The following is a 15,989-nucleotide window of genomic DNA, read 5'->3' on the forward strand; positions in this document are numbered from 1 at the left end:
AATCTGCATAAGAAAAGGTGCAAGTCAACACTTTTGTAAAAGAGCGCAACGTGCACCATGATTTATTTTAAGAGTGCGAGGCTCCCACTCATGTAAATCATAAAGGTAGATGGGCGGTAGGAAGGAAACTAGGAAGATAGGAGGACCATGGAAAAAAGGACCTAGGCTATGACTGGCCATGCTAAAAGGGGATGACCGCCCAAATAGGATTTAGGGCTTTGTATATAAAGTTCAAAAAGTGAATGAAAGCTCATCCTTTGGTGTGTGGCAAAGTGGACTCTTCTTCTCTCCTTCTCTTCTCTTGCTTTCTTGTGAGTGCTTGAGAGCTCATTCTTTGGTGTGTGGCAAAGTGGACTCTTCTTCTCTCCTTCTCTTCTCTTGCTTGCTTGTGAGTGCTTGAGGGAGGGAGTGTGAGGGAGTGAGCTTACGAGAGTGAGGGATCTTGGAGGTGAAGCTCTCCACCTTGTCCTCTCTTCTTCTTCTTCTCTTCTCTTCTCTTCTCTTGTATGGCATGTTGCTATGGAGGATGGAGCTTGGAGGAAGAGGCCTGAGGATGCATGAGCTTGCATTATGAATCATGGAGCTATCGGAGTGCTTGAGAGAGGAAGCAACTCAATCCAGCATCAAGGTAAGCTCATTACACTCATAGAGAGGAATAGTGTGTCAGCTATGTGAGAGGTAGACACTAGTGCTCACTTGAAACGCTTGAACAATAAGCGGTCTATGGGTCTTGGTGTTGAGCTTGTGCTCACCTCTATATTTTGGTTCAATTGCTGGGACTAACAAATTCAAGATTTAGCACTTTAGTGCTTTGAATCGAGCACCGAAGTAAGGGTTTCATCCCTGAACTGGAGCTTGAGGTAGATAGGAGGTTTTGGGTCTTTAATATGTGCTACAAGTAAGTATTTTTTATCTTTGATGGTTAGTTTAGTAGGAGAAATTAGTTCAGTACCTTGCTTTCGATTCTTCTTGTATTTAGAGTAGGTTAAGGTTAGAAAATCGGTTGGAAAAGTGTAGGGTTTGCTACTATAAAACAAGCCAAATAGGGCACAAATCTGTAAAAAAAGGAAGGAAGGAGAGTTGAAGGGGGTTGAGACCGACAAGCGAGGGGGCAAGAGTGGTAAGAACTTTGTGATGGAGGGGTTAAATACCCAGGAGACCAAGGGGAGAGGTCATTTGAATCCCTGATTGCTTGAGAAAGAGAGAGTGAGTAAGAGAGAGCTCCATTGTGTGGACCTACTGCAATCTCATCCCCAACAAGCTCATTGCTCACTATAAGTATTCCCATACCTTCTCTTGCATGTGTACTTAGGATCTGGAGGTGCTTGAGGAGTACGAAGGCTTTGATCGCTTAACACAGTAAATTTTGTGTTAGCTTGATAAAAACACGTTGTGCTCGGCCCGTCTGAGTGACAGCAATTTTGGATCGAGTCCCAAAATAGGCCCTTGGCCCACCATTCTACCCACTTGACTCATGCACTCACCGCTCAGATGTCCGAGTCAACCATTCGGACACACTTCATATTCGACCTTAGCCCTAATGACTCGGCCCGCCGACCCCACTCAAACAAGTTGACATTCATCTAACCCTACTCGGACACTCGAAAATTCGACCCTTGGCCCTGTCCACTCAGCCCTCGAACTAGTGAATTCAGCCCACTACCATTCGGCCACTTGGCCCTTAGGCAATCTCATTCGGACAGGCCAAATTCGACACTTGGACTGATTGCACTTGTCCCTTTCTCATTTGGCTCTCGGCCATTCAAACACGCCGAATCGGACATTCGACCCCTGCAATTCGGACCTATTGGGCTGAGTCTGATTTTTCAAAAATTTTGGGAATATTGGACCAGACCATTTAGACCCGGGCTGTCTGAGCATCCAAAGGCCATACAAACGCTCAAGAAGCCATTCTGGCACAAGGAACAAGGGGATCAACGAGACTCGAGCATAGAGGCAACACTAGCTGACAATTTAGTGATTATGCCCAATAGCAGCATAGAGTGGAGTCTCAATGCACTACCGAATCATGACTAGGTGGAGAGACTAGCAACGAACCCTACAAATTAGCAGGGACGGCCCGGCAATAATCGGGCCAATAACCGAGCATATAAGCCTATCAAGCTAAACCCACAATAAGAGTGATAGAGTCATTTAGGCACTTGTCTTCTCACTCACTCTGAATTTGAGCCCACAAAAGATGATGGAGAAAATATAAAAGCTTGATTTTGCACAATGCATAGAAAAGAGCACACACACACACACATGCACAGAGTGAGGGTAAATTGAGGATTGGTTGTAAAGTAACAAGGAACACACCCAGACTTAAACACTCGAAGGAACCCACCAGTAAGAGAAGACCCAAGCACATAGAAGGGAGATCAAATCCCCAAGAGTAGGACCAAGCAAAGGACACAACCTAAAATCCGAATGCAATAAGGGCAAGCAATATTGTGGAAGTGGATTTGCCCGGCCTTATCAACTTGATCGACAACTTGGCATAACAGGAAGTCCTAGACATGGAAGGAGACAGCTCAGGCCCTAGAAGGGACGAGGAGCTTAATCTCAGAGATTTTCCTAAGGTTGTTCAATAGTTAGTGAACCAATACGATGCTCAAAACTAGCTAGAATACCGCAGTAGATCGATAGAGGACATCATAGCAAACCTAGAGGAGGAAAGGAAGCTAGCCTACAAGGCTCTACAAGGCCTTGCCACATACAACCAGGATCAGGAAACTAGAAACCTATGTCGGAGTTTAGAAATGCGAGAGATCTAGAGAGTGCTAGCCCTAGCAGGCAAGAATTGGTCAAAGAGCAAGAGAGCGCTAGAAGAAGATCTCACACTGAGCTAGCTCCTAACAAAGCAATTGCTAGAAAACACGATCGCAGAACGAAGCATTGCAGCATTTATGGTTAGTTAGGCATATCTCTTCTTTGAGTATTTTAGACTTGTGTATGAGTGGTTGTAAATGAACAATAATGGGAGAATGAAGGGACATAGAGAGCACATTGCTCTCAACTCTTGCTCCATCCATTTGCCTCTTTGTCCCCTCTAACTCTTAACATAGTATTAGAGCAACTATCTAGAGGAGCTTAAGTGTAAAGTCTAGTTTTTTATTTGATAAAATGTGAGAAATATCCCTATAAAAGAATGGAAGCAATGAACTTGATGTTGTTGCTACTCAAAGCCTATTGAGGCATTTAAGGGGGATTCATTGGCTTGTAATGAAGCTTTGGGATGTGAGTTTTGTGACTAGTAATCAAGTCTGCTACTCAACATTGTTGTGTTGCTATGCCACAGATGTAGTGTGTAAAACCCTGGAGTGCATCATCATTTGGGTGTTTTATTGATCTAGAGTGCCCTCTAAGCAACAGAGAAGAAACTAGTGTTTGGTCCACGTTTGTGGTCTACCAGGGAGCTCTAGGAGATCTAATGCTTGGAGATTGCTTCTGAGTAGTGAGAGCGGAATTTAGGTGACGGGAAGTGCTTAAAAATAGCTAAAAATTATGAATATCAAGGGAAAAATATTCACCGTCAAAGGCGGCGGCTCGATCTAGGACGATTTTAAGCGCCAAAGTGCTTTAAAGGCGCCCGAGCAACATTTGTTGATTTTTCATAATTTTTCAGACAGTCGTGCGGGTTGACACGAGCTACTGGCCAATGCAGGATGCTAAGGCGGACGCCCAGGATTTTTCAGAGCTCAATTCCGAGTTCGGTCGGGGAAATGGCCAAGAAAGCGGGCAAGATTTGAAAAGGTGGACCAAAGTTTGGCCAAATGGGTAAGTGACCCTTGGGGCCCAAAATGAAATGCCACATGAAATGCTAGAATCAAATCGTGGAGAGAGAAGAGATGAGGAAACGTGGTCAGAGAAGGCGCCGATTTTTGCGCCCATTGTTGATCAATGGAGATGGCAGCCTGTGAGCAACCCCCCCAATCGACATTGGGCATTGATTCCCCTCTGAACCCTGACTCTATCGCCGCCCTTCGCTCGTGCAATGATGCTCTCTTTGAAGATCTCTGATTTCAGTCTTTCTCTCTCCTCCCTCTCTCTCTTCTAAAGGCAAGTTCATGTAGGAAGAAGAAGGAAGAAGAAAGAATGATGGAGGCTTGTCCGGCATGGATCGGATTGCTCCACGGGCTGGAAATGGTGATTGGTGATTGTGCTGGACATGAAGGGCTGCTGATTTCCAAATTTACAGCCATGGACATGAAACCCGAAACACGCAAATAAGCGGTAATTTAAAATTTTCAAAGGAAATTTGAGCTTTTATGGCTTTTGATTTATGAAATGCTGTTCATGTGGGATAAAAATTGTTCATGTTGCTGTTTTCTATGAGTTCTTGCTGGTCATAATCAAAAAATCAGAAAAATATGCATCTTGTGGTTCAAAATAATACATTAAAACACGTAAAACATGAAAAATCAAGGGAAAAGGATGGTTTTTGGCATAAAAATGGGAAAGTAAATAGGAACATCAACTAAACTTTTATTTTTGTGCAAGAAGGAACTAAGGGCCACAGCCCATAACCTGTTTTGAATTTTTAGTAATTAAATAATGCAGGAAAATAAGAAAAAATACAAGAAAATGGTGGAAAAACCCTAAAAATAGGGAAAAAATACATTTTGGGTTTCGAAAAATAAGGATAAATAAGAGCAATGTTTGTGAATGTTTGTGGGGACTGAAGCATGAGGATTTGCCTCAGTTCAACTCCACCTTCTTGTTCTAGTGTGTCTTTTTCCGGTTTTTTCACATAAAATGATGATAAAATACCCTATAAATCTATCCAATGATGCAATATTTAAACGGGGAAGGGTAGAGGAGTTTGAATATGTCTAAATGCCGTGTGAAATGATGGGAAAGTTGCTGATTTCTATGCATAGCATTTAGGACGGATAATAATTAAAATTAAGAGCTTAGTAGCACGAGGATCACCTCGGTGCTAAGCCCATGCAACGAAGCACGAACGGTAGTTGGAAACCATTAAAAGAATGGTTTTGCACTTGCGCACAATACTGTTTTGCTAAATGTTTGAGCACTAGGCATCCACCAAATGCATAGAGCATGGAAAAGGAATTTAAAAATATCAGTGACCAGCTCCTGGACATGCATTGCAATTGGTTTATTAGGACATGACCTATGATGAGAGGCAGTGAGGTACCCATGTTGTAGGCTAGTCGTGGGGTCCCAAAGGGGAAAGAGAAGTAAGGACAATGGTACATTCCTGGACACGCTTATTTTGTACCTTGAGCGACTTGTGTGCGAAATGTCTAAATGTTGAGCGACGCATCGAGGGGCCAATCCCCAAGGTGTAGGAGAGTCGCAGAGGGTTGACGGCATTCAGCCGTAGGAGGAACCCATGTGTATGTGATTCGAGCCTTTCGGCTATGTGAAAGGGACTCCCTCTGAGGAGTAATATTAGGTTAGGATCAGTTGGACTACAACGTATTACAAACGCAATGTTTAGGAAGGCAAAGATTTTGATAGATGCTCCTGGCCGCGAGGCCGAGGGGTTGTCTTGTGCGTAGTGACGAGGCCCGGCTAGTGCATGAGCCAGTGCCGGCCCGTTTTTAGGTCCATCAGTGGTGCGTCTGCCGGGAGCCGCTTAAAAGTGGCGGTTCTCGAATCCTGGTTGTTTAGGGACCAACTAGCAGTTTATGCCAAAGAAAAGGATACTGAGATTGATCCGTTATTTATTGATAAGCATCGTCTAGCAGAAATCCAAAAGCAAGAAAGAGACGAAAGAGCTAGGGGACGTGCTGAAATTTTTAGGAGATATTTCCCTAAGCGTAGTAGTGCTGAACCTTTACGAGGGTGTGGATCTAGTGGTCTTAGTACCACAAGCAGTAAGTTAGGAGAAGGTGGAAGCTCTAGTGCTCCCCTTCCTGCCATAAGCTAGTCCACGTCAATTGCGGGAGGTGTAACCCCACCGTCCCCTATTCCTAGTGCAAATCCAATCCGCGTCATGGCGCAGGCTATTGCAATTCCAGCAGGAACGACAGATTTGCCGGCTCTAGGTTACCCGCTACCCATTTTTAATGGGTTAGTTGAGGAAGATGTGGAACTCCACATTAGGGAGTTTCAAAAGCTAATGTTTAACTGTCGCATTCAAGAGGAAGGACATTTAATGATGTTCTTCAATATGACTCTCAAAGGAAGAGCCGCTATATGGTATCATGGTTTAGAAGCCGGAACCATATTGAATATTGATGCATTTTATGGAGCTTTTCGAAGGGAGTTTGCCCCTGAAAGGGGTGGACAATATTGGTTGCGTGTACTCAACATGACCCGCCAAGAACCACACGAGGATATTCGTGCTTATGCGAAGAAGATAAAAGAGGTTTTTCGTAAGTTGGACACCTCTATTCCTATCCCCGCAGCTGCCCAATTGCAATATTTCCTTCATGGTTTGGACTTTAATATCCAATTGCAGTTGAGTAGTGTCCCCTTGGGGGATATAGATACTGCCATTACACGAACACAAGAGGTGGAATCCCGACTACAAGCAGCCTATGCTTCTCGAGGCAATTCGAATATGGGTTTAGTATTGGGAAACAATGTGTCAATGACCAATGGCAGTAGTGGTCAAGGGATAGCGATGGCTAACCCTAATGGGAGAGGTAACATGATACAGAATGTCCCTTTATTACCAGCTCCCCCTAGCATGTCGATGCCTATGGGCAGTCAAATGGCTTCAAGTGGTGGAGGCCAGGCGGTCAATTCTAATACCATGCCTGTGGTTCAACAACCAGTGCCTAATCGAATTGTTAGGCTGATGGAACGACAGGGTAATGACCAAGGCTATGAGTCGAGTTCTTCCAATGTTCTTGGCGAGGTTAAGGACATGATGAAACATTATACCGATATGATTACGGAACAGTATCGACAAATAGCCGTTGATGTCAACTTCCTTAAAAAACAACAAAATTTGATAGGAAGTAGATACCCAGAGGAGGGTGCACCTTCGAGGTTTAGTTGCAAATGGTGTGGTGGGCAGCACTATCCAAGAAATTGCCCAAATGTTAAGTGCGACATTTGTGGAAAATCTGGCCATTTAGCAGCTACTTGCGAGAGTAAGATCAGTTCCCTCCAACGAGGTAGTCGGCAACCAGGGCCTGTTAATCATCGCGCCCAAGGAAATGATTCCCAGCGAGAGGACGGGCCTAAACAAATACTTCAACGACCAAAGACTACAGTGGAGGAGATACCTAGTGGTAGTGGGGTTAGTTTAGGCTGTACGCGTTAATGATGCTGAAACCTCTAATCTTCGAGCTGTCCTTACAAGAGGTCAAAAGGGTAGAGGAGCCGACAAGGATAAGCCTGACGACGGAAACCCTAAACAAGGCGACAAAGGAATGCAAGTTTTGGATCCTGCCATGGAAGGGGGACCTTTGAGGCCTGTAGAAAGTAAAGCCGATAAGGAACCACCAAAGAAGAAGGTGAAAGTTAAAAAGGAGGCATTAAAGCCGGTTCAGCGACCTAAAGAGCGGATGGTTTGGCGTGAAAAGCGAGCTCTATCAAACTATCATGAATTCGATTTGGCGAGCTCTCTTTGCGAAGTCAAGCCGGATGTGAATCTTTTACAGCTTATTAAGCTTTCCCCAGGAGTACGTAAGAAATTTAGAAAGATTCTACGTACTGGGTATATTGTAGAACCTTTGGGTATTGCGCGAGTTGGTGATGACTGGTTTGAGCATGCTGAGAAGCATTTCCCAAGGGTTGCAGCCTATGTCGATGGGATATTAGTAGATTATGCCATTGTCGACACGGGATCATCTGTTAACATTATGAGTTCTGAACTGATGGAAAGGTTGGGTCTTGCGATCCAGAAAGATACCTCCACAATTCTCAGAATGGTAGATGATAGTTTGAGACAGCCAGAAGGCTGCATTACTAAGGTCCATGTCACTGTTGCAAATGTAGAATGCATGTTGGACTTTAGGGTGATTCGGTTTGCAGGCCAGCCAAGTTACCAAGTATTACTTGGACGACCTTAGATCTTGCAAGCGGACTGCCAAGTGGACATACCCGCCAGTCGACTGATATTCGGCAGAGGTGCCCAGCGTGTGGTGGTTGATGCTTATCCTGAGTCCCCGCAGAGTGAGAGAGCTCCTCTATCTTCTACAGAATTAGAGACATTAGAAGATTTATCTGGCAGTGAGACATCATCGAGTGATGAGTCTAAAGAGGGATCCACCACAGAGGATATCTATCAGATCACTTTGAATGAGCCGATAGAGGGCCAAGATCGTATAAGAGATGCAGATGTTATCGAGCTAGACCTTGGTACGCTTAATGATTCGCGGCCAATCAAATTAGGTTCTATGCTCAGTACAGCAGAAAGGGAGGACTATGTGGCCTTGATCCAGGAATTCCGTGATATCTTTGCCTGGAGTTATGATGAGTTGAGAGGCATCCCTCCTAGTCTTGCTGTTCATACAATTCCGTTGAAAGAGGGCAGTCGTCCTGTACGGCAGAAAGTAAGGCGTATGCCTTTCGAATTGAGGGACGGCTTGTTTGAAGAGTTACAGAAGCTTCGGAAAGCAGGTTTGATTTTTCCTGTGCAACACACGGAATGGTGTTCGCCAGTTGTTATTAGAAAGAAAAAGAATAATCAAATCCGTTTATGTGTAGACTTTAGGGAGCTGAATAAGCAGACAGTTAAGGACTACTACCCGTTGCCATTTATTGACCAGATTTTGGATCAATTAGCGGGTAGGGAGATATATTCGTTTATGGATTATTTTGCAGGATACAACCAAATGGCAATTGCAGAAGAGGATAAGTTGAAAACAACTTTTATCACGGTATTTGGTACTTTTGTGTACCATGTGATGGCCTTTGGTTTATGCAATGCGCCTGGTTTGTGGCAACGAACAGCAGATAAGACATTCGGTGACATATCTCCTGAAGAGTTGAAGGTGTTTATTGATGACTTAGGGGCTGCCACCGTGAGAGAAAGGCAGTTGATCATTCTAAGAAAATGCTTTGAGCGCTGTAGACAATTTTGCATCGCCCTAAACCCACGGAAGTGTGTTTTTGGAGTACCTTATGGGCTATTGTTGGGTCATGTGGTCAGTTCGGTAGGAATTGCGACAGACCCCGAGAAGGTCAAAGTTATAGTTGCCATGGGTCCACCACGCACTCCGAAAGAAGTTCATAGCTTTCTGTCTTCGGTTGGTTACTACCGTAGATTCATCAACGCCTTAGCAGAAAGAACGTTGCCGCTTACAAATTTATTGTCCTTTAGCTGTTCGTTTGTATGGGGTGACCCTTGTAAGGTAGCATTCGAGGATGTGAAACAAGAGCTAGCAAGAGCGCCTGTTTTAAAAGCACCTAAAAGAGGTGAGGTGTTCTATATATTTTCAGCAGCCACCATGTATAGTATCAGCTGCTGTTTAGCCCAAATTTGGGAAGAGAAGTGGTACCATCCGATTGCTTTTGCTAGTCGGAAGCTAGGGGTATCCGAAATCAATTATACTTACATGGAGAAATTGTGTCTAGCAATGGTCTTTGGGACTAAGAAATTCAGGAATTATATTCTCTATGAGAAAGTCGTGCTTTATACGAAGGCGGAGGGACTGCGACTATTGATGAATAAGTTACAGCCGCCTGATCGTCTAGCAAAGTGGTTAATCACTTTGCAGGAATTTGATTATGAAATCAAGAGTAAGCCACCAAGGTTGCAAGGCATCGTGGAATGTCTAGTGGACTTTGGGGAGCCGAAAGAATCTGTGGCTGAAGGTAGTGACATGGATTTGTTACTTAAGATAGATACGGCATCTATTCCCTCCTGGTATGCTGTAATAACGCATTATTTATCAACGGGAGAGGCGGGATCCGAACTATCTAAAGCTGAGAGAAGGAAAATTAAGCAGCAAGCGTTAAAGTTTGCTTTGATCGCAGGTACATTATATCGGCAAGGGGTTGATGACATCTATCGCCGATGTGTGATGCCTGACGAGGTGCCATTCATTTTGGAAGAGTGCCATGATTCTGCTTGTGGTGGCCATTTTGCTGGACGGCTTACATCACAAAAGGCTTTAAGAGCAGGTTATTGGTCGGCCTGCCATCTTCCAGGATGCGTTTGCGTATGTTAAGCGATGCGATATTTGCCAACGACATGATAGTCGAGAGAATAGGAAACGACCACTCACCCCTATTATGGCAATACTTCCATTTGAGAAGTGGGGAATAGACTTTGTGGGTCCTATTACTCCGTCATCGACTACACAAAAGAGGTACATCATTGTCGCAACTGACTACTTCACAAAGTGGTCAGAAGCACATGCAACAAGGAAAGATGATGCTAATGAAACTGCTAGTTTCCTTTTAGAGCAGATAATATGCCGGTTTGGTCCGCCGAAAGAATTAGTGTCGGACCGCGGAACCCATTTCCTGAATAAGGTGATCAAAGGTTTGATAGAGATGTGGCAAATCAAGCATAATAAGACAACCCCATATAATCCGCAAGCTAATGGGCAAGTTGAAAGCACCAACAAGCAGCTTGTGGGCATCCTGTCCAAAATTGTGTCGGAAAAGAAGCGGGATTGGGATAAAAAGTTATACGTGGCAGTGTGGGCTTATAATACGACTTTCAAACGAGCCACTGGCCATACCCCGTTCAAGTTAGTATATGGGGAGGAGTGTGTCTTGCCTTTAGAGATTGAGCTGCCGACTATTCGGTTTGCCATCAATCATTCTTTGAGCGATGAAGACGCACTTTTTGAGTGCTTAACGACACTGGCACATTTAGATGAGCTTAAGTTGCAGAGCTTATTGCACCAAGAAGTGGCGAAGCGCCGAATGAAGCAATTACACGACATCAAAGCCAAGAAATACACCTTCAAGAAAGGACAGCTTGTTCTGTATTATGACGCACGGCGTGAATTATTTCCAGGCAAGCTAGAGCCCAAGTGGGATGGGCCCTATAGGATCGTTAGGATAGGAAAGAATAAATCCACAGTTTTGTTAGCTGACCTGGAGGGGGTAGAATTTAAAAATAAGGTTAATCTTAATAAGATTAAACCTTATTACTTCTGATTGCACTAATACTATGACTGCCTTGCAGGTCTAGGAGAGATTGATCAAATATCTGCAAGGAAATCGTGATAGAGGTTGATGGGTCGTCTGATCCCTTATTTAGAGCACCCATATTTAGAACAGAGGTATCATCAGGGAAAGCTCATTTGGTGGAGCAAAGGATACAAGGTGATTGAGCAGGAAGGCGGGACATTTATTTGGGAGATCAAAGGTCTTCTGCCATCACTGCCTACAAATTTTGACGAGCATCCCTGTTGAATTCAATGATGATGGAGGGATGGAGCCTACAGTCCACCCATTGAATATGCTGAATTTCGATTACCATAATTACGAGTCGAGTTCTGGATGGCGGGATATGTAAACCCTTTATGGACGTACACCTTGTACTTTGATGGGGAGTCCAGGGGTCCATGCAAAAAAGGAAGTGTAGGAGTTGTCATCCGAGACCCCCGCCGACGCATTGTCATGAAGTTAGCTGCTTATCTCGGGGTGAATTTTACCAATAATATGGCAGAATACAAAGCCCTGATAATGGGTTTGAATATTGCAAAGAAGGGTGGTATCCGCCAGTTGTTGGTGAAAGGGGACTCTCAGTTGGTTTTAAATCAACTCAATGGGACGTACATGGTACGAAACCCCATCCTTTCTATGTACCATCATACTGCCATAGCCCTGCTAGACGAATTCGATAGAGTGTCTTTTCAGCTGATTCCACGGAACTGGAATCAGTTTGCCGATTCATTGGCTAATTTTGCATATGAAGAAGATCTCTTCTTTAATTGTGGCCCTTGTCCCGATATATCTATTGATGGTGAGACAGGACCTGGTCGCTTGTGGGGTATGCTTTCTGAACATGCCCTCTTTGGCAGATGATGGTTGATTTGGGTGATGCAGAGGGTAAGCGAGACTCATCTGCCTTTATTATCTGGGACCCATAGACTGATTAGACGACATGTGATGCAAACACCTCTTGCGATATACGCAGGAGGGATAGGTCATAATTTAATGCACCTAGTATAGGGCTACGAGCCCTGTTCCCCTGGGAATGGTATGCTTTGATGTCTATCGTGGTTGTTTCCAGGAGGATGTTATGCGTAGTATTGTTTCATTTCATTAGGCCAAGAGGGCCGATTCAGTTTTGTAGTGAAGTGTTTGACTTCATTAGGCCAAGAGGGCCGATTCAGTTTTGTAGTGAAGTGTTTGACTTCATTAGGCCAAGAAGGCCGATTCAGTTTTGTAGCAAAATCAAGTTTCATTTCATTAGGCCAAGAGGGCCATTTTCCTGTCTAGTGCGGGTGCGTTTAATCGGGTTTTTGTTTTAAGTGTTGTGCTGGACAGGTTTCGTGTTTCGTGGAATTTGGTAGAGCCTGGAGGAGCCTTTTGCTGTGATGGAAGCTTCTTGCAGCCAATCCAGGTGATATCTCTCCTTTACGAGTACCTTTCTTTCCTGTTATATGTGTCTTTGTACTTGTCGAGGGGATATATTTTTGTTGGGGACCGGCAACCAAGGCATGAAGTCTCAGGTTTAGGTTGAGTATGATTGAGGGAGGTCGGAGTAGTCATTGCCTCCTGCAAAGACATTGTTAGACATTAAAAGACTTGTTTTAGAAGGAAGTCCTAGTGGCCCTGTCCTGCTAGCCTGCTAGGCAGCCGTTCTAGGAGTTCTTGTTAGTAGTGAGGCAGTTAGAGAAGCCTGCCAGAAGATAATAATAGTGATGCCAAGAAATCTTGTACATCCTACAAGATGAATATAAATACGAAGGTGTGTAAAAAGGGGTTCTAACCCCTATCAAAGAAAAGCAAAGAAATGAAAATATATAAGCAGTTGATCATTGCCTTGCGAGGGCTTGGTAGGTTCCTGGGGACGAATCAGACCCGGGGCCGATACCTTGTCTTCCTAGGGGTGGCTTCTTGCTGGAAAAAACAATGACAAAACAAGGAAGGTTGGAGCGAAAATAAAAGTGAGCGTTAGAAAAGGATTAAGTGTCGCCTTGCGAGGGCTTGGTAGGTTCTTGGGTGCCGAGACAGGTCCTGAGACCGATGCCCTGTTCTCCTTGGGTCACTACGCTCAGCTCCCTCCTTTTTACATACCCAAGTATGTTCATCCAATACAAACCCTAAAAGAAGACATATACTAAAAGAAAATACTCTTTGATCAGGCTATAGGAGTCCTTGCCTTGTAGGAGCTCCTAGTTGTGTTGTCTTTAGTTGGTAAGTAGTGCAGACTACCACTTAGCGCAACCTCTTTGATAGGTTTTTTTTTTAGTTTGGCTGTGTTGGAGCAGCTGGTTAGTGACTCACTTTCGATCTTCTATTAGATGATGCTAGGCCTACTCCTTGTGGATGTCATGCCTTGGTTCTGTCCAGGGGTAGGGGGAACATTGTGCTGAGTTTTATTATATAATTGTTTTGTATCAGTTTGATGCTTCTTTGGTTGTTTATGTGCATATATGTTCGTGGATTCGACGGGCTGAGTCGCCCTATCCCGTGGTCGCCAATGAGAGCGGAATTTAGGTGACGGGAAGTGCTTAAAAATAGCTAAAAATTATGAATATCAAGGGAAAAATATTCACCGTCAAAGGCGGCGGCTCGATCTAGGACGATTTTAAGCGCCAAAGTGCTTTAAAGACGCCCGAGCGACATTTATTGATTTTTCATAATTTTTCAAACAGTCGTGCGGGTTGACACGAGCTACTGGCCAATGCGGGATGCTAAGCCGGACGCCCAGGATTTTTCAGAGCTCAATTCCGAGTCCGGACGGGGAAATGGCCAAGAAAGCGGGCAAGATTTGAAAAGGTGGACCAAAGTTTGGCCAAATGGGTAAGTGACCCTTGGGGCCCAAAATGAAATGCCACATGAAATGCTAGAACCAAATCGTGGAGAGAGAAGAGATGAGGAAACGTGGTCAGAGAAGGCGCCGATTTTTGTGCCCATTGTTGATCAATGGAGATGGCAGCCTGTGAGCAACCCCCCCAATCGACATTGGGCATTGATTCCCCTCTGAACCCTGACTCTATCGCCGCCCTTCGCTCGTGCAATGATGCTCTCTTTGAAGATCTCTGATTTCAGTCTTTCTCTCTCCTCCCTCTCTCTCTTCTAAAGCCAAGTTCATGTGGGAAGAAGAAGGAAGAAGAAAGAATGATGGAGGCTTGTCCGGCATGGATCGGATTGCTCCACGGGCTGGAAATGGTGATTGGTGATTGTGCTGGACATGAAGGGCTGCTGATTTCCAAATTTACAGCCATGGACATGAAACCCGAAACACGCAAATAAGCAGTGATTTAAAATTTTCAAAGGAAATTTGAGCTTTTATGGCTTTTGATTGATGAAATGCTGTTCATGTGGGATAAAAATTGTTCATGTTGCTGTTTTCTATGAGTTCTTGCTGGTCATAATCAAAAAATCAGAAAAATAAGCATCTTGTGGTTCAAAATAATACATTAAAACACGTAAAACATGAAAAATCAAGGGAAAAGGATGGTTTTTGGCATAAAAATGGGAAAGTAAATAGGAACATCAACTAAACTTTTATTTTTTTGCAAGAAGGAACTAAGGGCCACAGCCCATAACCTGTTTTGAATTTTTAGTAATTAAATAATGCAAGAAAATAAGGGAAAATACAAGAAAATGGTGGAAAAACCCTAAAAATAGGGGAAAAATACATTTTGGGTTTCGAAAAATAAGGATAAATAAGAGCAATGTTTGTGAATGTTTGTGGGGACTGAAGCATGACGATTTGCCTCAGTTCAACTCCACCTTCTTGTTCTAGTGTGTCTTTTTCCGATTTTTTCACATAAAATGATGATAAAATACCCTATAAATCTATCCAATGATGCAATATTTAAATGGGGAAGGGTAGAGGAGTTGGAATATGTCTAAATGCCGTGTGAAATGATGGGAAAGTTTTTGATTTCTATGCATAGCATTTAGGACGGATAATAATTAAAATTAAGAGCTTAGTAGCACGAGGATCACCTCGGTGCTAAGCCCATGCAACGAAGCACGAACGGTAGTTGGAAACCATTAAAAGAATGGTTTTGCACTTGCGCACAATATTGTTTTGCTAAATGTTTGAGCACTAGGCATCCACCAAATGCATAGAGCATGGAAAAGGAATTTAAAAATATCAGTGACCAGCTCCTGGACATGCATTGCAATTGGTTTATTAGGACATGACCTATAATGAGAGGCAGTGAGGTACCCATGTTGTAGGCTAGTCATGGGGTCCCAAAGGGGAAAGAGAAGTAAGGACAATGGTACATTCCTGGACACGCTTATTTGGTACCTTGAGCGACTTGTGTGCGAAATGTCTAAATGTTGAGCGACGCATCGAGGGGCCAATCCCCAAGGTGTAGGAGAGTCGCAGAGGGTTGACGGCATTCAGCCGTAGGAGGAACCCATGTGTATGTGATTCGAGCCTTTCGGCTATGTGAAAGGGACTCCCTCTAAGGAGTAATATTGGGTTAGGATCAGTTGGACTACAACGTATTACAAACGCAATGTTTAGGAAGGCGGAGATTTTGATAGACGCTCCTGGCCGTGAGGCCGAGGGGTTGTCTTGTGCGTAGTGACGAGGCCCGGCTAGTGCATGAGCCAGTGCCGGCCCGTTTTTAGGTCCATCAAGTAGTCCAAGACAAGGATTTTGTTTAGCTTCTATGGTTCTATCAATACATAGTGCTTTTAATCATTGAGCTTTGTCTTTATATTGTGTAAAGGCTTTAGCTGATTCGAATCCCTTGCCTATTCTTTTTCTTCTCTTCTATCTCCTATTCTCTACTTCTCTTTCTAATCCTTGATGGATATGGCCTTTCGACTAAAACCCCTCCAACATTAGGGATACCAGACAAATGGTAAGCCATGTAGTGCTGCTTCCCTTTACGCACCACCACAGAGAAGTCAAATTCCAAAAGTAGAAGAAGCCATCTAGTAATGCATCCTATAGTGCA

Source organism: Lygodium microphyllum, chromosome 24 (assembly GCF_053477565.2).
Source record: "Lygodium microphyllum isolate KBCC chromosome 24, Lygodium_microphyllum_v1.1.10, whole genome shotgun sequence".
In the NCBI taxonomy this organism is placed as follows: domain Eukaryota; kingdom Viridiplantae; phylum Streptophyta; class Polypodiopsida; order Schizaeales; family Lygodiaceae; genus Lygodium; species Lygodium microphyllum.